The sequence below is a fragment of the Stigmatopora argus genome, chromosome 2, assembly GCF_051989625.1.
Source record: "Stigmatopora argus isolate UIUO_Sarg chromosome 2, RoL_Sarg_1.0, whole genome shotgun sequence".
NCBI lineage: Eukaryota > Metazoa > Chordata > Actinopteri > Syngnathiformes > Syngnathidae > Stigmatopora > Stigmatopora argus.
Window position 1 is genome coordinate 5,857,053 of NC_135388.1, and position 21,242 is coordinate 5,878,294.

Below are 21,242 nucleotides of genomic sequence, written 5' to 3' on the forward strand. Positions count from 1 at the left end.
TTCATCATTTCTGTCCCCCGTTCAATAGTTTTGCATGCTTCCGTTATTCAGTTAACTACATCAAATTTTGGTTGAACATATTTTTATGACTCTTATTTTAATTAAACATGCAAAAAGATACAAATTGGGTCCAGTATTTGCAGCATTGCTGAAAAAGCTTCGGTCCATTACTATTAAAACCTGGCCAGGGGATCATTTAATGGGGGCTGATTTATCAGCCACATAATTTTCAGCTTTCCCCCAGAAGGCAAAGTGTAGAAAAATTTCTTTCCAGTACCACTTGATTCGGGTCGCGACTGTTCCTCTGCATAACTAGCACCGCTATCCATCCCATCTGACATCTGGCACTGGCTGACTGGGCACAGCTCAGCCTGGCTTGGCTGCGTTGCTGTAGGGGAGGTCAGCGACTGAGGGCTCAGTGCTGGGGCCGTCTGGGAAGGTTGTTCTGCATACTGAGCAGCCTGATTAGGCTGATGTGCACAGTGGGGCTTCGGCCCGATAGGGTCAGCGGGGAGACAGCCGTGACGGCACTTGGCCTGCCTTGCTCAGGTAACCAATGGCAACTTGCAGTCAATGTACTCTCCTCCAATATTAGACACAAGTTAAGCAAGAAAATTTCATTACATTTTGAGATATGGACTTGGGCTGCCTCCAACCAAGAAAAGTTCAATGGAAACTTTAGTTCCTTCCTGGAAAATTGAAGCCGTAAAATGTAACTGGGATCAAAGACATGCAGAAGTTAGGATGGCACGTGTCATTTAAAAGATAATATATAGGAAAATGTATTGTTTAAAACCGACTCTTGTCAATTGTGCCAGTGGGATTTTAAAATACATTTGTTTTCCCAATTCCTTTTGGATTTGATATATTACAATGTAGAACAACAGTATCAATGTCCATGCATTGACATACTCACAGTTAATACTGAATCATTTCCTAATTTTCCTCCAGTCTGTTTGAGAGAGGTGAGTAATTCTGTGTATGTCATGTACAATATTAGAATAATGACTACAACTTGAAGAAATATGGTAGCTGCTTATATTTATATTGCACCAGATTGCACCATTTAGCTAGCAATGTGTTGTGAAGCGCTTCTAATTTGAATAACATGGCTCGACTCTCAATTAAAGCGAGTTTGGTTTCTTAAGGTGGTCATATTAAATAATTGAAGGACACTTAGTTTTGAGTGAAATATTCAATTACACTTAACAAGCTTGTCGGATTCTCAAAGCTAGGGCCATATTTTTGCGACAAAAATACAGCACAAGCAGGAGAGTGCACCTTTGGTATTTGCACACTAATGACTAGTGCAACATATCTTGGATACAGTGGAAGCCTGAGGAAATACGCTGTCCTGCGTGTTGTTATGTAAAATAATAAAGATAACAAGTCGATGACAGCGTTGGCTCACATGAAGCTCTGCACGGCTGACTGACCTATGAAATCCGTCCGTCTGCCTCGCATCCACAGGCTGCGGCCACCAATGCATCGGATCATTTGTGTAATGCCGCTGTTCTTCTCCATTTCACAGAGAGACGGCAGAAGTTGCTTGTAATGCAAATGACTTTTTATTTTGGCCATTATATAGTGTGTATATACATATATATATATATATATATATATATATATATATATATATATATATATATATATATATATATATATATATATATATATATATATATATATATATATATATATATATATATATATAAATAAAGATAGTGAAGGGTCAAAAATGTCATAAATCATCATTGAAAATGGTAAAAATATGGGATGAAATTAGCTAAGCTTTACTCACAATAGTTTCTCTTATTAGCCAGCAGCGCTAATGTTGCAGTTTATGCTTGTGTTCTACACCACCTCCTTCTAATTAGATGTAAGCCTTCTAAAATAAAACGGCAAACAAAACACAGACCTGAATGAATATGTGAGTCTTTGTGGGGAATAATGGTGCTAGGGTAAAAGAGGGTGGAGACCAATGGTGTGCTCGATTAATTCAGTTGACTTGTATTGACTTCATGGCGGGCATGTTTTGGAACGTGCAGCGTGCAGAAAAAAAAAGTTATTTGGTATTTTGTTGTGTATTCCTGGTACTGTCATGTGTGCTACAAATGTTGATCAGATTAAGATGCACTCAGTTTTGTGGTTGTGATATCAGCAATTCCAATTCCAGGGGAATTAAATATTGTGCTTCAATCTTACATTATAAATTTAGTGAGTTTGTGTCCGGTACATCGTGAAGTTTAAGCCGCTACTTCTAATGCTCATCTGGGATGGGAAAAAGCAGGACTAAGTAAAAATGTGGACAACCCTAACTACATGGCACTGCGCTCCCCAGTGATTTTACCAAGTTCCATTTTCCATAACAAAGACTTTGAACCCTTCGAGATGGATTTAGAATTCGGTAGCTCTCAAATCAAATCTAATATGAGTAAGAATGGTGTTGAATGTTGACAGGTTTATGATATCTGGGAGATAGGGTTGAATATACAGTGGCTTAAAGCAATTTTCACAGCAAAGCGTCTCTTTAAGAAAGGAGGGCCTTGCTCATCTTGATAATTCCTTTCTGAGCCTCATCACTCTATTTTTATGATTTAACGCAGTTCTCTAATCTCTTGACATTCCTACTGGATTTATAATATTTTTCCCCACTTTGAATTGTACAAGGGGCCAAGTTCTCAAACATGACTCGTGTAAAGTATTTCCCCCTGTGAGCATTGGTAACAAGTTTTGTCAAAATACTATGGTTTCTATCAAACCATTTTACTACTCCTTTTTCATCTTTATATTGTATATACATATATAATTGCACTTAGCACAAACACACACAAAACGGAATGCTACGTTTTCTGGTTAGCTGTCTCAAACAGGGTTGGAAAGAAAGTTCAAGGAAAAAATGTCAATTGCTTAAAGATTTTTTCTATACATCATTCAATTTTTCTCTCAAATATCCTTTTACCAATCCTTTGATTAAAATGAATGAGCTACCCTTTTGTATTCATATAATACTCGGTAATTTTTTGCATTGACTATTGTCTGTTCTTTGGCTTGGCTTCCAGCCCAGCTTGGTCCATTTGTGCGGCACTGAGTCATACACCTCCAGACCTTAGACTGTCAGCAGGAGCATTCCTGGCAGGGAGTGAGGGGGCTTTCGTGGGGACTTTGGATATTTCTATAGAGTTGTACATCAGGCGTGGGCAGTACTGAGGCCATGCTGTTTCACTTGGCTCCAACTAGATAGCCGATCAATATTCTGTCCCTGACCGGCTAGCTTGTTCAGTCCAAGCAGCTTTTCAAAGATGTCCAGAACACTCTGGTCCTTATTCATCTTCTGCTTGTCCTTTGCAGTGGCACAAAATGTGTTTGGTGAAATTATTTAACAACTCAAGACTCCCCACTTTCATTGCCCACGCTATGCTTTGTGTGTGGTTAGAGTTTGATATTGACTCCCTTTCCCCCGACTACAACGTGCTTGGAAATTGGAAATAGGTTAGGAGGTCTTATCTCAATAGGATTAGTGAAAAGTGAATACAAAAATAAACATCAGACGACACATGTATGCTTTTATCTTGTTTGATTTTGTATAGATCATTTGGCTATTAGCTGAACCTTGATATATAGTTGTTCTTTTAAGTGTATAATAAATACTTAAGCACTGTATATTGTTGTTAAATAAAGCATTTGTCTTATTTTGCTTTATTTCTGCCTTAGGTTGAGCCGGATAAGGTGGCCCGGGCATTTTATTCAAGATACCTTGGACGCCTTTCTGCCAATGGCGTTGTTCCAGGCATTTCCCATTAGACCTATGCCCCGGGGTCAATTTAGGGCATGCTGGTGAGATTTTTCTTCCTGGCTGCCATCGGAAGATAGTTGGACCTCTCTGGAAGGATCGGAAAAAGTCTGTGCTACCATGCTTCAGCTGCAAAGGTAAGGAGCTGGATAAATTGATAAGTTTACTGTCTCTCTGTGTATCACTAGTATGTATGCCAGGGGTGTCCAAACTATTTCACAAAGGCCTCTGCAGGTTTTTGTTGCAACTCATCTAGCATGGACAGTTTAACCAGTCAGGTTTCTCCTGGCCATACAGCACCTGGCTGCAATCAACTGATTTTACATTTAATTGGAGAAAATGTAACACTTCTAAGGGTGTAATGAAAACATGCACCCACTGCAGTCCTGGAAACCCATGATGTATACCACCATTGTCGTATTGTCAGATTACTGCATTTTATGAAGTTGTGCTGAGTTCAATGCTCTACAAAGTTCCAACCTGTTTCTCAGAAAGGTTTTCTGAATTGATTTTGATAGTTGGAGGTGGGAAATTTCCAGACTTTTCTGTCTAGTATGATAACTTCCATAACAATAGCGTCAAAGCTTGACAAACATATTTTTGTGCATCTAACTGTTCTGTGGTATGAACAAAAAAGGTCACAGATCGCTGCTGGAAAAAGAACCGTGGCCCTTTCACAACCCTGTCAGTGCTTGACGGCCTTTAATGATCAAGGTGACATATAGGGGAGCATCTGGCATATGACGAGGCGGTCAGTATCTCATTCCCTGACAGATTACAGTGTTGGACAAGCTGCCACTCGCAGCGGCGTGGCCGTGATGGTTCTGATAATTGAAGTGCTCGAAGGTGGATGTGTCTGACGGATGAAGCCTGGCTAGCGTTCGGATCAATAGTGTAATCGTGAGCTCCATGTGGCGAACCTTAAATGGGTCAGGAGGACTGGGCCCAATCCGCATCAGTCCATAAAAGGTCAAAGGACTTATTGTTTCCACGTTGTCTTTTTTTAATTAAATCTATTTTTCACTCACAGAAATGTGTCAGAGTAAACACCTTGCTGTACAAGTTGTTGCAAGATGAAGAGAAAAATCGATTTCATGACAGATTATTTGGCATTCGAGGGGTAGTTTAGGGTTTTTGGCTTTTACTATTATGGCTTTGTTAAACGCTACCAATCCTGCCACAGCAACATAACCACCGATATATGTATGTGTGTATTTATATATTATATAATATATTATATATTATATTATATATTGTATTATATATTATATTATATATTATATTTTATCTATATCTATATCTATATCTATATCTATATCTATATCTATATCTATATCTATATCTATATCTATATCTATATCTATATCTATATCTATATCTATATCTATATCTATATCTATATCTATATCTATATCTATATCTATATCTATATCTTTATCATGGGGTCTGGCCTACCTATGTGACGTTTGTATGTTCTCCCTGTGGCTGCGTGTGTTTTTCTAAGGGGCCACATGGGGCCAAAAGGTAACTTACAGTGAAAAAGATCGTGACTGGAAGGGGATTCAAACAAACTTATTCTTACACTTCATATTTTTGATGGTGTATGAAGGTGTGGGGGGAAAGGCAAATGGTATTCCGTTACCAAAATATCAGAGCCAACAGACAGTAAAACGAGCTGATGAAGCAAATAGTATGTTCAAGGGGTTCTAAGAATTGTGATGATCGGCAACATATTTGCTCCGCTCAAATGTAATATATAGACTTCTGTAATATGGTATAAAATGGACTATGTTGGTTGAATTGCTCCAGCATCCCACGATACTGACGAGGCTAAGCGATGTTGATCATCATACTATATGAACTGTTGAACACTGTGAGCCCTCAAAAGCATAAACCACTTTCTCCTGATGACAATTCTGAAGTTTTGATATTCAAGAATATGTTGTCACGCAACACAAGAATCTGCACTCCATTACAAGCACACTTACAACCCAGACCTCTGTCCCAACCCCCCAGTGTAAGTAAAGAGCATATTTGAAAGGAAGTGCAGAGGGTTTACCCAAAAATCAAACACATCAAAACAACCCAGTATGGGAAGCAGCGAATAATAAAGGCATGGTGCGTTCAAGTGTTTCAACCGTGTAGCATGTAGCTGAGCGTGATGATGAGGAGTGACAAGGTCAGATGAAGATAAATGCCAGACTCTGGAGGCCCTGAGTGCTTGCGAAAGTTAGCAAGAACAACTCAAAAGAGGAGAGCCATTTAAAAGTATAGCCACAATAGATGGATAGAACTTCTGAAGTCAGGAATGTAGAAGCAATCCAGAGAGAGGGTACCAAGTTAAAAGCAGACATGGAGTGTTAAAAAAAAGTGTAAAAGAGAAATAGCCAATTAGCAGGAAGCCAGCAGGTGTGCTTTTCCTCTGGATCTCCCTCCTTCCTCTCGCACCATCCCCTCTATGGTGTGCGCATGTGTTTGTGTGCACATTGAAAGTGCAGGGAGTTGTCATAGCAACCGCCTGGCACACTCTGTCTCCAGGGAAACGGAAATGTCACAGCTTAAGAGGTCTCGTGGAAAGCGAGTGAGAGAGAAAAGGCAGGTGAGTGCAGAGAAAAGCAAGTATGCCTCCCCATCTTTGTCGCCATTGACTTTCTGTACTATCAATTCATCATCATCATCAGCATCATCGCCCCCCCCCCCCCACACACACATACACGCAAACCCGACCGCTCACTCGCCCTTAACTTATTTACAGCCTGAAGAAATGACTGTGTAGACAGGAGGTAATAAAGAAATCCTCCCTTTAGTAAGTAAGCGAAGGCCGAGCTACTTCTTTTAACTTGACCAAATATTTACCGTCAAGCAATGCCGCAGTGCCCGAGGGTGTGGCGAGGGAAAATTCAAGCCGGGGGGCCGCGTCGGCAGAGTGTGTGGCGAGGTTTTAATGCCAGGGCTACGGGCTCACCCCGCAAATCACACATTAGCCCGAGACGACTCGCTGAAAGCCCATTAACCTCAATGGTCGCTGATTGTTTCGCTATTAACACAGCCGGACTCTTCTCCTTCAGGGCTGCGACTCGCTTGCATAGGTGCTTAAGCGCCCTTCAAGGGCTTGGCTTAATCAGGGTAAACAACTGTTGTCACTTGGCTTGATTCATGCCACCCTTTGCAGCCACACCTAAATGTCCCCCTCCCATGTCTATTTAAACACATTTACTAATCATGCCCATCTGGTGTAATTAACCTTTTGCGTGTTGCCTGTTGTGCACCAACAAAAAAGGTGATAACTGTGTTAGAAAGTCATAAACAAAATGGAAAGGTGAGTGTTGAGCAAACTACAAGGCATACTAGCCAGCCAATGGGACTACATTTCAGTACAGTGGTACCTCATGGTACGACATGCTCGTGGTATGACGAAAATTTCGATCGAATAATTCGCCCGCAATACGATCAACATTTCGAGATGCGAACAAGCCAGGTGGCCATGACATGAGAGGCTGTTTATCATTGTAGCGCACTGTCTTTTTTTGGCGCATCTCTTTCGTGTATAACTGATATCTACGAGCACTGAACGATTTATTCGGACGAGTTTCGACCAGGAAACGCAAAAAGAGGGTTTTCTGGGTAATGAAGTATACTCATGCACACAACACCGATTGCCAATGGCACCCTTTCTCAGAATAAAACTTCATTACCCACAATCAATACGTTGGTAGGAGGTTGCGTTTCCTGATGGTGGAGAGGTTTTTGTGTAAGACGTTGGTATGGGCTGTATGGGTTCGATTCCCAGTCGGTGGAGGGGTGCTTGAGTGTGAATGGTTGTCTTTCTCTACAAGTGACCCACAACTTCGGGTGTAGACCGGCTTTTGTCCTAAGTCAGATGGCATGGGTCCTAGCACCTTCACTAGGATAAGAGTTTTTGAAAAGTAGTGAATAATTAATTTATAGAAGGTTGCAAGGCAGAGAAAGAGCCAAAAAAGTACTTGAGTAAAATAATTGTCCCATTGATGAATTTAGAACCAAACTTGCTCATTCAAAAAAAAATATAATTAATGTAGAAAATACTTGACAGAAACATTTTGAAATGCAATTGAATACAACAATTCCAACCATTTTTTTGTAAATGAAAGTAAAGTTACTGATTAAAAAAATTACAAATACAGTAATGAGAGTAAATGAATTTAGTTACTTGATGGAACATGTGACTTTAATATTAAATGTCGATTTTGGCATTAAAATGAATATAAACAGATTTTTGGTAAAGCTATATGAGGAAACATTGATAGGCGAAAAGACCAGTATGTTATCATGTTATCATTTGGTGGTCATAGGCAGTGCTTCAGTGCAAAGCAGACAAAATAATGTGAAACATAAAAACTGAAATAAAAAAGGGTAAAAGCAACAAGTTATTCACCATCAAAAAGAATGAATGCTCTGTGGGATAAAAAGCTAGTTTTGGTGCTATAGACAACATAAATCTGGTTTCGGTCAGTCAGTAAACTAGCAAATAATAAGCAGCAATATTTTTTACCCTGATTATGACGTTTAGTATAAGCGTGAGTCGTCTAACGGGTGTGTGCGTGGACCCGGCGTTTTCCCTGAAAAGAGCTAAATGGAGCATTTCTCTAGCCGGCTGCCGCCAGCCTGACAGCGTCGCCTGGCCATGCCTAATTTATTTCCTCTTTTGTCGTTGTTGTCTCCGTCCTCCGCTTGATTAAACCAACCTCACGCTGCCGTGCTCAACAAATAGCCTAATTGAGTACGACCTTGGCAAAATGATATATCAGCCCGATTCTCCGAAAACACCACCTGCGCCAGACGCCCGTCGCCCGTTGCTCGGCGGGGGCCGCCAAAACACAAACAAGAGGATTGGTCTCCTCAGCCAAAGTAATTTCTTGCTCGACCTTTCCCACAAATCACCCCGATGACACGGGTCTGGATGGATCACCGGAATGGGACGCATTTGTATCACTTACACCTTTCATCAGACACGAGCGGATACTCATCTATTATTCCTTCTTCCATTTGCAACTTGCAGTGCGCATACTGAGGGCAAAAAAATGCCACCGACCAAACGTACCTATCTTCCGTCTAGCTAAAGGAAATGCAGAAGGCTTAGGCATGTTGGAATTTTCATTCTGTATTTTGATGGGATGTTGGCGGACAATAGGAAATGGAGCTCTATGAGGTGATTGTGTTTTGTTTTGGAGAACAGTCATCAAAAGCAGTTTGGTTGACCATAGAGCTAGTGTTGTGTTTTCATGTTTTTCCTGTCCATGTTTTGGCCCTTTTGCCCTCAAAATAACAGATAAAAACTTCTTATCTGTGAAGTAAAATAAATCCTGTGTGTGTATAGTTTTTAGCATATTTTTAAAAGAGATTCCACCCTTTAATTAACTATTCAATTGTTCCTATATTGGTCATTCTCGAGTGATTATTTTAAAACAGGCAATAAACAGTTTTGTTTATAGGTCTGTATTATATGACATGCTAACTTGGTGTTTACAATAACAATGAGAAGATATTTTTCCCCAAAAATAATTTTATAAAATGCTCGAGATTTGTATGAAACTGTTTCTAGGAATTTTTTTTAAAGGTTTGTAAGACCTGCTTTAGTTTAACAGAGTTATCCGGATCATTTAGACGGGTGTGAACGATTGTTTTTTTGAACTGGAATAATATTCTGATTATATTTTTAAAAGTATTTTTCATAGTCTATTTTTCTTTGGTCTCAATTTAAAAAAATACCTCCAAACTAGATTATTTTCATAAAAAATGCACCCAACTCCCTCACCTTGATTTCTGGAGTTCTAGCATCTGATTAGGTCTTCTTTGGGCAAATCTTCTCGTTAAAGTAAATCTTTGGATGTGCACAAATCAATACACAATGGCTGACATCCTTTTTAAATGCGGGGCTCACTGCGACTTTGGAAAACCCGATTTCACTTCACAATTTTGCTGCACAATACACTGATTTTATTTCATTCCCTACACTTTTTCGGGTTTATACTCCATCTCAAAACCTACAGAAAAGCTAAAAGTTAAATTTTATAGAGCCAATTGTTGCTTTGGCTATAGAGCAACTGCCTTTGTGACCGTGGACTTGAAGAAATGTGATTATATAGCTACTGTTTTCTGCATTTGGATGCTTGCTCTGGGCTGGCTGCATACCTAATGATACTTTTTGCACATGTATAATAAGTGCACCGCTGCCCTCTATTCACTTTTTTTGTTTGGCTCAGACTGCCTGCCTCCCTCGATGTCACTGAGCAATGTGTCTGCCCACAGCTGGTGTATATGACACTCGTGCTCCTCAAGAGGAATGTGTATCCTACAGGTAAACACCTGGAGGCTGAAAAATCACTCTCCAAAAGTGGAAATTGAGCAGGGTGGGGGTGCTTGTAGCCAGGGACTGTTGACAAAGTGATCTGGCTGCCGAGAAGCAGGTTCTTTGTCCTGCTTGAGGCAGGGTTGTGATAAGATGCATGAGTTTCGTCAAATTCAAAACGGGTCTCAAAAGTTAGGAATCGAAATGATGGAATGATAACCAGCCGTGTGAAGCTCTTTTGTTTTGCTTTTCTCTTTTACTTTTTGGGAAATAAACTACATAAAGCATGCACCCAATTTTTTAGAGTGGTTCTGATATATGGCGAAATGGTTTTGTGATTATAAATTTGGGGTGATACATTCTAACCGTTTAGAGTACAGCATAAAAGAGTCCTTAGGGGATTCTGTTTAAAACTCTGAAACTACATTTTCAGTTTTTAAGTCCCCTCAAACGATTATTTTCTTTAAGAACATTACCAAAACAAGTACTTATAAAAAATGTTAAGTCTGTCCTTGTTGCATAGTTGTACAAATCCTCAGACCAAATAATCAATAGCTAACAGCAGCAAAACCTGTTTTATTAATTTCTCTACAATACCACCTGAAATTAAGATAAACTTTTCACTGGGCTTCAAATCCTTTTCAATGCAAAGTACTGCTAGAAAAAATAATAAGTGAAACGGAAAAAAAAACTCTGTCCATTGAACTTTTATTGTTAAATTGAGCATAAAAGGGCATGCACAAAATAGGAATGGAGATAAGAATTCAGGTTAAAAGAACACCACAATTTCAGGCTGCCATTTTAAATAATCTGAGCCCTTTCAGGTCAGAACACTGGTGGGCTTTTTTCAGGTAGTACTGGGAAGGAAGCTAGAATTGCTTCAGAGAGAAAAAAATACAAGAAAACTAGGTCTATCTTATATCTTGGGAACACTAGCCACCACGCATACAATATCAGAAATAATAACTCATCCTTGCATGTCCACAATGGCAAGTAAGCCCACACTGAGATGACCTCTAATAAAGACAAAAAGGGTTTACGGAAGCTTTTGGTCAGCAACAAATAATTTTTGAGTGTCCCTCACAGTCTGGCCTGGAGGTCAGATGAGGACGTGCTGATAAAAGTGGGTCATACTTGCAGTAAGACCACCTGTCAGGGTGGCAAAGAGTCTACTACAGCAAAAGATGAAAGGCCTAATACAGTTATCATATTTTCTATTTTTTTACAATGACCTTTAAACAGAATTAAGTCATACTGGGAGCAGGCGATAACCGGATGAAGACGTGAAGTGTTTAGTGTGCTACTGTCATGGTGTTGTCAGGGATCTGGGTTGGGGTCTAGGGCTATGCCCCCTCTTTTTTTCTTCCCGTCGATTTTCCCCTTGAATTATTTCATTACGTTTTATCGTTATATTGGTTGGTAAAAAGCGGAATACAGAGTAGTACTGCTAAGTGTTATAAGGAAACACGGGGGCACCAATGACCCCTTTGGGTAATTAGGAGAAAGAGCATGCCATGGTCTCCCTCCACTGATGAGACACCAGGTACTACGTTTCTTGACAATATTGCGAAACTGACCTGGATGACACTGAATTGTACAAAACCTGCAGTGAGGATTTCATGAAAATGAAGAGTCGAATAACTGTTACTCATCTGATGAATAAAATTGAGTGAGGCTATGTAACGTAGTTGGTTTACCAGGAAAGTTATTAATTGATTATCCCGCTTGGATGCAAAGCCAGCTGACAGGTACATCTTGGACTGGTTGGAGAGCAAAGTAAACCCAAAACTTCAAATAGGAAAATGAAGGAACAACATTTCAAAGAGATGAAGATGAAGATGGCTCTACTGGATTTAAGATCTATAAAATACCATGACAACCCTCATTCCCTAGCTCATATACTTTTTCATTACCTTTAATCCGTTTATTTCATCACCAAGCAGCCCACATCAGTCACATCCAAAGCGATACAACTTCATCACCACTGGACCCTAATCATATATCCATTTCACCGTTTCACGATTTACATATGGCCAATATCTCTAGACATCATTTAAAAAACATAATCTGGATCACATCTCTCCTCTGATGTTTGCAAATTCAATTATTCCTTTATCAAATTGGATTTCACTGTTATTGTTATTTTCAGGCTGCCTGGCCATCAGATGATGAAACTGGCGCTGTTTAATTCCAATGGCGTTGATAAATGTGTTTGGTGTCATGACAATCATCGTAGGCGCTTCGAAGGGCGGTCATAGCGCTCGTGCAGCAGGGGGACTTGTTTTTTTTTTCTTTGTTAATCTTATAACATCCAAGCTTCAAGGTGAAAGGAATACGTTTGCACACAAGGAAACATGTAGGACAAAAGTAATGTAGAGACCAAAAGTATACGTCACCACAGGGAGGCTAGGTAACAGCGCGACATGGACAGGATTGCTTGTGTTTACAGTTTAAAGACGCAGAGAGACTATAGCTTTCCACAGGGAGCGTAATTAGCAGTCAAGCATCAAATTGCAAAAGAAAAAGAGAGAACAAAAGTATCCCACGTGCGTCTTTCAAGTTTCTGATCTTGATCTCGTTACACAGGATTTTGCTTGTCTATGACATGAAAACAAATCGGTTAGAAGAGAAGAGATTCTCCCAGTCGGATGAAGTGGTTCATCACAAGTATTTTGAAGCAGACTGTGGAAGTCTCTTGAGTTCTTGTGTCCACTCTGAATGACACAGTTAAAGGCCTCAGGGGAGGTACGATTCACTCAGCAGGGGAGGGAAGAAAAGCAGTGTATTCATTGCTTATTCTTATCTTTGGTGCTTCTGCAGCCATCTTAGAAGCAGATAAAGAGAAGTGGTACAGAGTAAATGAAAATGATACTTATAGTATCAATCTAGAAAGCTTTTAAGAGATGTTTTTGTTTGGTTTTGAAGATGACAGCACCACAACTACAGACAGTTGAACATTTGTTTTGTAAATAAAATGAGAATAATTGGATCTCCAAGTCGACAATTCATTGTGCAGATCTCCCAAGCCAAATGGATGAAATCTGCCTGGTAGGTTTGTTTATGCTTCACCATACAAGGTGTTCCTCAGCCTTCCACCATGCAAACTGGTTTCTTCTCCCATTGGGTAGTTGATAAGCTGTCCCAAGCAGATCAAAGATTTTGTGTTGCCGAGAGGGAAATTAGCCTACTGCAGTCTATGGAGTCATGGCTAACTACTCACTACATTACAAAAAAAAGTGCAATTCCGCACCAGGGGATGGAAAAGCTTTAAAACAAAACAAGAGAAAAAAAGTGTTTCAATATCGTTACCCATTTGTGTATTTGAAAAAACACAACTCAATGGAATCGCATTCGAAATGAATCTCTCAACCGAGACGTGAACATGTGCCGTGGCAGTGAAACTAACAGGCGTCTGCCGCAGAATGGATGCGCGGATCGAACAGTGGTCCCAAGGCAGCTATTTGCGGAGCAGCTGCAGCGCAGAAACTTTCCTTGAGAGTACAGTTTTCTATTAGGACGCATCTCTTGTTTGCCTGGCTGCAGCTTTTGTACTAAACGTGGGCGCTTCAATACCGATCTCTTTGCATATTCACTGACAAGAATAAATTAGCCACTATAGCGCATCAACGAGTGCCAAACAGAGAGTAAACATCGATCAGCGGCTCGCTGGCAGCTTGCGCTATCTCCCGAGACTTAGCTGTTTATGGTATAGGCACTTTAGCCTATGCGTGTCCTTGGTGGGAAAGCGGTTAGGGGGCACTGACTGGGGTTTATGCCGTATGCTCTGCATATGCCACCATTCTGCAGGCCTCCCCCATCCATAAACAAAGAGGAGGCTCCCGCAAGTCATCCGCCAACTTTATTTACATTCATACTGGAAATATGAAAACATATTCAAAGTGCCTTTCCTCATACGAAAACAAATCATATTCATGACAATATTCTACATCCCTCTGCTTCCCTGCTGAGCCACACATGAGAGATGGGGAGCTGGCCTAGAATTAATGACATTCCATCGGCACTAATGTTTTCCCCGTTTCATTAACTGGTATATCTTTAATTTCCAATAAACACAGCAATTAGGGGGAGGCGTCCGCCGAGACGGGGCTTTGGCAGGCTGCTCTGCCACGGTAACAGCTGTAACCAAATCGGCGCTGAGGTAACAGTAGTCGAGCAGAACTCTCAGCCTAACTGAATCCCGGCTCGCCGTGGGGAACGGTGCAATTCAATTATATGAAAATGAAGCCCAACGTTTGTATCAGGCTTGGAGAACAATAAGAGCGAGGAAACAAAAGACATCCTCAGAAAAAGACATCCAGAAGCACGGTATGTTCGCAAATGGCAAAATATGTACAAAGTAGAGAAATGAAAATTTTAATAAAAAAACCAATGTTTTTTCATTGAATATGACACTCGGCCAGGATCCCTTATACTTAAAAATCATTTTATATTATTTGGGAAGGAATAAATAACATATATAGACTTGTTTTATAATGCTTGAGGCTTGCTTGAGACTAACTTTTTTTAATATACAGCTTATTTTTTTGCAGGCATATCTAATTATGTACTATTGGCTAAATATAAAAAAACACGACTCAAATGGACAGTTTTAAAAAGACGCTTTTGTATCTTGGTATTATCTTCAATTCCACATTTAAAAAGGGTGCTTTAAAAAAAAAAGCTGAAGAATGGGGTGGTGCAAACATTCAATGAACCTCCCATTTTTCATATTTTTTTTAAATCATCCCTCGGGAATTACTCTCATGTTCTGTGTGAGGAAAAAGGGCAGGAGGACGGATTAAACCCCCACATTACAGTCAAAGGACGAGTGAGACTCATGTACTGAGAGGCAATTCACCATCCTGACCTTTCTATCTTTAAAATGTTCACGTCTTACCAAAAACGCGCGCACTCACACACTCACATACAACTTACTTTTGAGTCGTTTCCATTGTAAGTACAGTAATCATGTGCAGATTTTTTTTCTTTTGTGCCTCTCGGTGTAACTTGATGAGCAGATAAAATAGAGTGCTGGATGATGATCGTGATGTTCATGATAGAGAAAAAGAGAGGAGAATTCTTTCCCAAGTGGCATATAAACCGTTAACCATTTTAGAGAGAGATGACAATGAAATGTAGACGACATGTTGGCTTTGATTGCATGCTCTATGCAAGCCCTTTGAATGGTACAGACAATATAAATATAATTAAAAGTTGAAATAAAATATGTTTAACTTCAAATTTGTTTGCATTTCAAAAGAATTTCATCAAAGAGAAATTAAATACTTGTGTGGGTTTATTCCGGGTGCTTCGGTTTCCTTCCATAAACCAAAATTATGGATGCTAGGCTGGTTGAACACTCCAAATCGCCCCTCAGTATAAGTGTGAGCATGAATGATTGTCTGCTTCCTTCTGCTCTCTGATTGGTTGGCAGTCAATTCAGGGTGTCCCTCACCTGGTGCCAGTAGTTAGCTGGAATAGGCTCTAGCATCCCCCACGACCCTTGTGAGGATAAAAGACTCCAAATGACACTGATTACATTAAAAAATCTACATGCAGCAATTAATAATTTAGTGTTAACTGTGTCTCTTGACAGAACCTGTTCGGCAAAATCGATGATATGTAGTCATCTTAAATTTGTAGTTGGCTCCTTTGTACATCATTAAAACAACAACCTTTACTTTTTAAGACCCTTACATTTTTAAACAATGTGTATCCTTGCAAATATGTTAGTTTTCCAGAGGTCCTGGATTTAACATAAGCCATTTTTTAGTACACCAGATTATAACTTTAGAAAGGGCATAGCTCAATGGTGGGCCCTCAGTATCCATCGTCCTCCCTGCCGCCTTCTCTCTATGGGATTGATCCCTATTATGGGGAGTTCTGCAGTCCCAGCATGTGGGATTCATAATGTTAAGTATCTCTATATCCCCAGTTGAAGCCTGATTTGGACTTCACTCAAGAGCGCGAGCGATGCATTTCGAAATTTCTTAACTTCCTTAGTTAGACTAAAGCAGCAGAGAAAGAAGCATTGCACCCAGAAAGAAGCAATCTGCGCCTCATCGCCCTCCCACCATAGTTGATCTTTAGATGAACATATGGCCGGAGGGTCGGGAAAGCGCCACGTCTCGGCAGGCTGGATTAAGCATGGCCTAACAGGCTGCGAGGGAGCGGTGACGAACACATGATGTACCCATGCAGGAAGGCGAAAGCGCAGATGCTGCAGCAAGCAGGGAGGCTAAGTCCTCGTTAAGGATATGCTTCACCGAAGAAACACCGCTGTGAAGCGTGACTCTGCTTCAGATGAGTAGGAATGGATCATGACTCCTGAGCTTCATTTTCACTGTGGTCACTTCCTCTTTAGGCATAAAGCAACTGTGCTAGAGAACATTGCCAAGCCTTGATCTATGGTCCCTAGATTGGTCATCGTTCTATCGTGGCTTGGAGCAATAGCTTACATCATATACTCTATCTATTTTGGCTGAGATTGGAGGGCAATGAAACTCTCTGATTTGGAAAACTGAAATGGAAACACGTGCCTTAACGAAGTAAGGCAGACATTCTAACTACTGGTCTGCCGTGTAGCATTGAACAACCCTCAAAAATCTACCGAGAAGGTGAGCGAGTACCTGAAGGAATTCTGCTGAATTGAATGCGATGCGGAAAGCTCCCATGTGGCGTCATTACCTCTGCCAGAAGTAGTTAGCCTTACTCAGTGTTGTTCAATGTTGATTAAGAGACCAAGGGGGAAGGAAGGTTTCAGGTTGGTCAAGGGAACCACTCACAGCCAAAGAACCATATTTTAAAGACATTCTTCCGCCATGCTTTGCAATTCCTTGCAATTAGCCAGTGGTCGTAAATCTTCTTCGAGAATGCATTGCCATAGTGGAATTTATATTCAGACAACACAATAGATTTGGGATTGGCTTGTCTTCCTGGCGGTATGAATGTTTATTCGTATATGTGCCTTAGTTTGTACCATGTCCAGCATATAACATTCTTCAAATGGGAAAAATCATAAAAATGAATAGGTAAGGTAGGGAGTTCGAACTCAGACCTGCGGACCAACTTCAGTCTCATGCACCACAACGAATGATGAAAATATCATTGAATATAGCACGCACAAGTAGCTTAAATTGCACTTCCTGGCTTTTCAATAGAAGGAGCTAGTCACTTAAACATCTCCCTTAGCACAGGGGTCGAATACTGTGTAGCTAGAATGGGGTAAAGTACAGTACTTATTCTTATAAGCACATTGATGCTCCAATGGTAACCTTATCTTCAGTATAATTGTATACAATGTCAACCTAACCTAGAATGAACATTGTGTAAGTAAATATTTACATCTAAAACACAAATAGAGCAGTTGTCATATTGTATTTTGCACAACTGATGCGCACCATTCTTTCCACAAAAAAAACTCACATGAAGAATATCTCCTACACACACTGTAGCAACCTTTACTGAGCATTTTCAATTGCTGCATTTGCTTCTTCTTAAAGCACCACTGAGATTTATGCCGTTGTCAGCTCACGAGGGTGCAATCAGAAATAAAGATTGCATCAACTCCAAAAATGTGTCCGCAGGTACGATACTTTAATACCTGTGGTTTGAAGTGTCTGTATTATCTTTTATTAATTTAAATTTATTTTAGTTAGCTTTTATGTTGTATGTTTGTTTCCAGACCAAAATGGCAAGGAGTGCATTGTGTGCACAAACAATGTTTAGTCAGAATGGAAGTGAATGAACAAGTCTGCAAACCCTTTCAGGGATTCTACTTTTTTTGTTGTTGTTGTCGACGGTAATCATATCTTTTTGAACAAAACAAATCATCTTACTCTATTGGTGGGTGTTTTTACCTGAATACATAAAAGGAAAAATGCTTTCTTCTTTGTTAGAATTTAATAACTTGTCTCAGGGATGACCTAACATTGCTGAAAAAGTCACTCATTTTTCCAATATTGTTGCTTTGCTAGATTTACCCACAAATGCATTTGCATTTTTTTCATACATATAAGTTACTCATTCTCTTAATTATTTTATTTATTAATCATTTAAGCAGTTTCATTTACAACATAATGAAAATAAACAATAATGAGAATATTTTTTAACTTGAGGGGAAAAAGTCAATTCTAAATATGACTTTTCAATTTAAACCTTATGTTATGTTAACTCATTACCCTTAATCAACGCATTAAATACAAACCTTTTGCATTTTCTGAAAAGCTTTGTGACTGACATGGACAACATATTTCAGGTCTTAGATTCCGTGAGTGAAGTTTTATCTTGCTATACTTTTTTAACATTTATTTCTGGGTGGACGAGTGTATATTTAAATGACGTCCGAAAGGTAGAAATATGTCATAGCCATCCCTAGGCTAGATATTCTCTCTCGTAATGAAGAACGGATTAAGTTTAGAAAGAGCCACAAAACCCCAACAGATATGTCGAGGTTTCGCCACAACCTGCCTCATCGTGTCACCGTAGTGACAGCTCCCCGCCTCAAGCCCCTTGTCACTGCCCTGTCCGGTCTGCCTCTCTGTACCAAACTCACCGCCACTTCCTCGGGCCAGACAATGGCTTATCCTGCCTCCTTCACCATCTGTCGCATCACTGTCAGAGTCAACTGCGAGGGAGGGGAAACAGGAAGTAGAAAATGAGGAAGCAGGAGAGGGAAAGTCTGAGAAGAAGAAATGTGGACACAGGCTTGTGATACGTATAGGTAATTTTCTGGGTCACACTAGCCGTATTTATATCAACCCCTCATTTATTTTATTGGCTCAACCTCTCAAAGGAGCTCATTGACAACATTTTGATCCCCACTGTCTCCTTCAGGCCATTTTGACTGTTCTGTCAGCCTACCATTTTTCTTTGTTTTTTTTATGTGAAAGAAAACGGGAGTGCCAAGAAAAAACGATGCAGGCACAGAGAGAACATGCAAACTCAACACAGTCCAGAGCATGGGATTGAACACTTGATCTCAGCATTGTGAGGCGGCGGTAAGAACCACATGTGCACATGCCACCTTCCCAGAAAAAAACGTAATAAGCAGAAAAATGAAATGACTTCCAGGGCTCATGTAAAAAGCGTACCTCGGTCCTCCACTCAGGCAATATCCCCTCAATTATTGCCCCTCACACAACCCTCCTTCCTTCACCCCGAGCTGAAGTTTTAATTCCCCGGCTTCCGATAGAAAGAATGCCCTCGATGTAATGTGAAAATAACTCTTGGCGGATTGTGGACGTTCCCTGCATGGCTTGTCTATTACTGGTTATGGGGACGGTAGGATCTGGTAGCTGAAAATCGGAATAAGGGTGCTATTTCTCAATGTATTAGACCAGTAACACCGATTTTATTCAGAGAGAGAATTTCAAGCTGAATATACCCTGATGGGCAGTAACTTGGGCACCATTGCATACTTATTTTTAAGTGAGAGGGGAAGGAAATCTTTTTTTTTTGTTGCATTTTTGCAAAACGGAAGTCAGTTCACCATCACTATAGTTTTTTGTTAACGTGAATATGGAGGGACGTGGGCCGCATCATGCTGAAACGTGAATCACCAGTGTATACTTGAACTGGAAGGGGATCAGCCCATTTGCCAGCTGAGCGTCTACATCCTTAGAGTGCTATTTTGACTCCCACTTCTTTTAATTGCCTTCTGGAGTAGACACAACCTTTAATCTCTACTTTAAATAGACACTTGTAGTTTGAATGGCTATGCGAGAAAGCACAATGGAGACTTAAACATGTACATAAGGATGGGGACAATTGCAGCTATAAATTAGTGTGTGACTCAGACACTGACAGCAGAAAAGGATGCAGGCTCTGTCTAATGGAGGTGGGGGGGCATCTTGGTTAGACCAGTGACTACTTGCATTTTGTAAATGGCAAGAGCGGCAAGGTGTGGGCGGCTCAGACCGAAAATGCTTGATCACGACTGCTGGTGAGTCTCGCCCAGAAGGGGGCGCAATGGTTATTGAGGGCTTTGCAAGGGAATATGTGGGTGGGTATGTAACAGAAGACGATAGCGGAGTTCTACGGATGGCATAAGGGGAAAAAAAAACTCTCATTGGACTCATCTGCATCATGCACAGAGCCCTGTTCTGGTGAAGCTAGCTGAGCGAAACAAGCCAACAGCTAGCATGTGGGTGGAGGAACAGAAGGGATGAAGAAGGTCAATGAAATAGCTGCACAGACTGAGAATCTACCAGGATAATATGTTGCCGTGCAATATGCTGGCTAATCAGTGATGCTGAAAATACGGAGTGCAGCAAGGTGCCTTTTTGGGTCCCCAAACATTCTGACAATTCACTTTAATATCATCCACACGGTACTCGGATGTTTCGTCAAAAGTCGTTTGGTCCCTGGGCGTTTAGTCCCTAGACGTTTGGTTGACCGGACACTTGGTCGAACGGACGTTTGGTCGAACGGACGTTTGGTAGAACGCACGTTTGGTCGAACGGACGTTTGGTCGAACGCACGTTTGGTAAAATGGACGTTTGTTCGCCGGGTTGTTACTGTTGAAACCAGCTCTCAAAATTATAATCATGAGAGAGAGAGAGAGAGTGAGTTTAATATCTAATATCAAAATATCAACATATCAACCATAAACTCTCTGTCATAATTTGACATCGAGCGAACCTGGCGACCAAACGTCCGGTCACGCATCCACACAGCTATCGTTCCCAATACCACTTCTCATTAATATGGAGATGAGTGAATGAGAGTAAAAATAGTTGTTTGTCCATATTTTCCATGGGATCTGCTGTCAATTGGATTATCACATCGGTCGAAGCTACTCCATCATAAGAAGAGTCGTATGAGCAGCGTGAGTCGCACAGCTGCCTTCCCAAACAGCAACAAGATGGATCATGTTTGTACAGGAGATGCAAATCAGCCCCTTTATTGATTTAGTGGCCTCTGGTGTGGAGAGCTGAGTACTCTGTGCCTTTTCAGCTCCATGCTGTGACAACTCGGCTTCTATTACAATACACCCCTCCACTCGATATTTGAATTAGTTGCGGTCTATAAACAGCCTGTAAATGTCAGGGATTTTTTTCCCATCTTATACACATGTAGAAAGGTAAATAAGCTTTGACCTTTTAATAAAATCATCTTTGT

The 21,242-nt window shown here is 40.5% G+C and overlaps 1 protein-coding gene and 1 long non-coding RNA gene across 12 annotated transcripts in view; one reads left to right on the top strand and one right to left on the bottom strand.

Moving 5' to 3' along the window:
* Positions 1 to 21,242, top strand: part of LOC144070657 (uncharacterized) — a 196,255-nt gene that overhangs the window by 130,559 nt on the left and 44,454 nt on the right. Inside the window, exon 3 of the long non-coding RNA XR_013299422.1 lies at positions 3,715 to 3,930. This is a non-coding gene — a long non-coding RNA (uncharacterized LOC144070657). The remainder of the gene's footprint in view (positions 1 to 3,714; positions 3,931 to 21,242) is intronic.
* Positions 1 to 21,242, bottom strand: part of celf6 (CUGBP Elav-like family member 6) — a 128,522-nt gene that overhangs the window by 74,256 nt on the left and 33,024 nt on the right. The gene's annotated exons all lie outside the window — the stretch shown is intronic.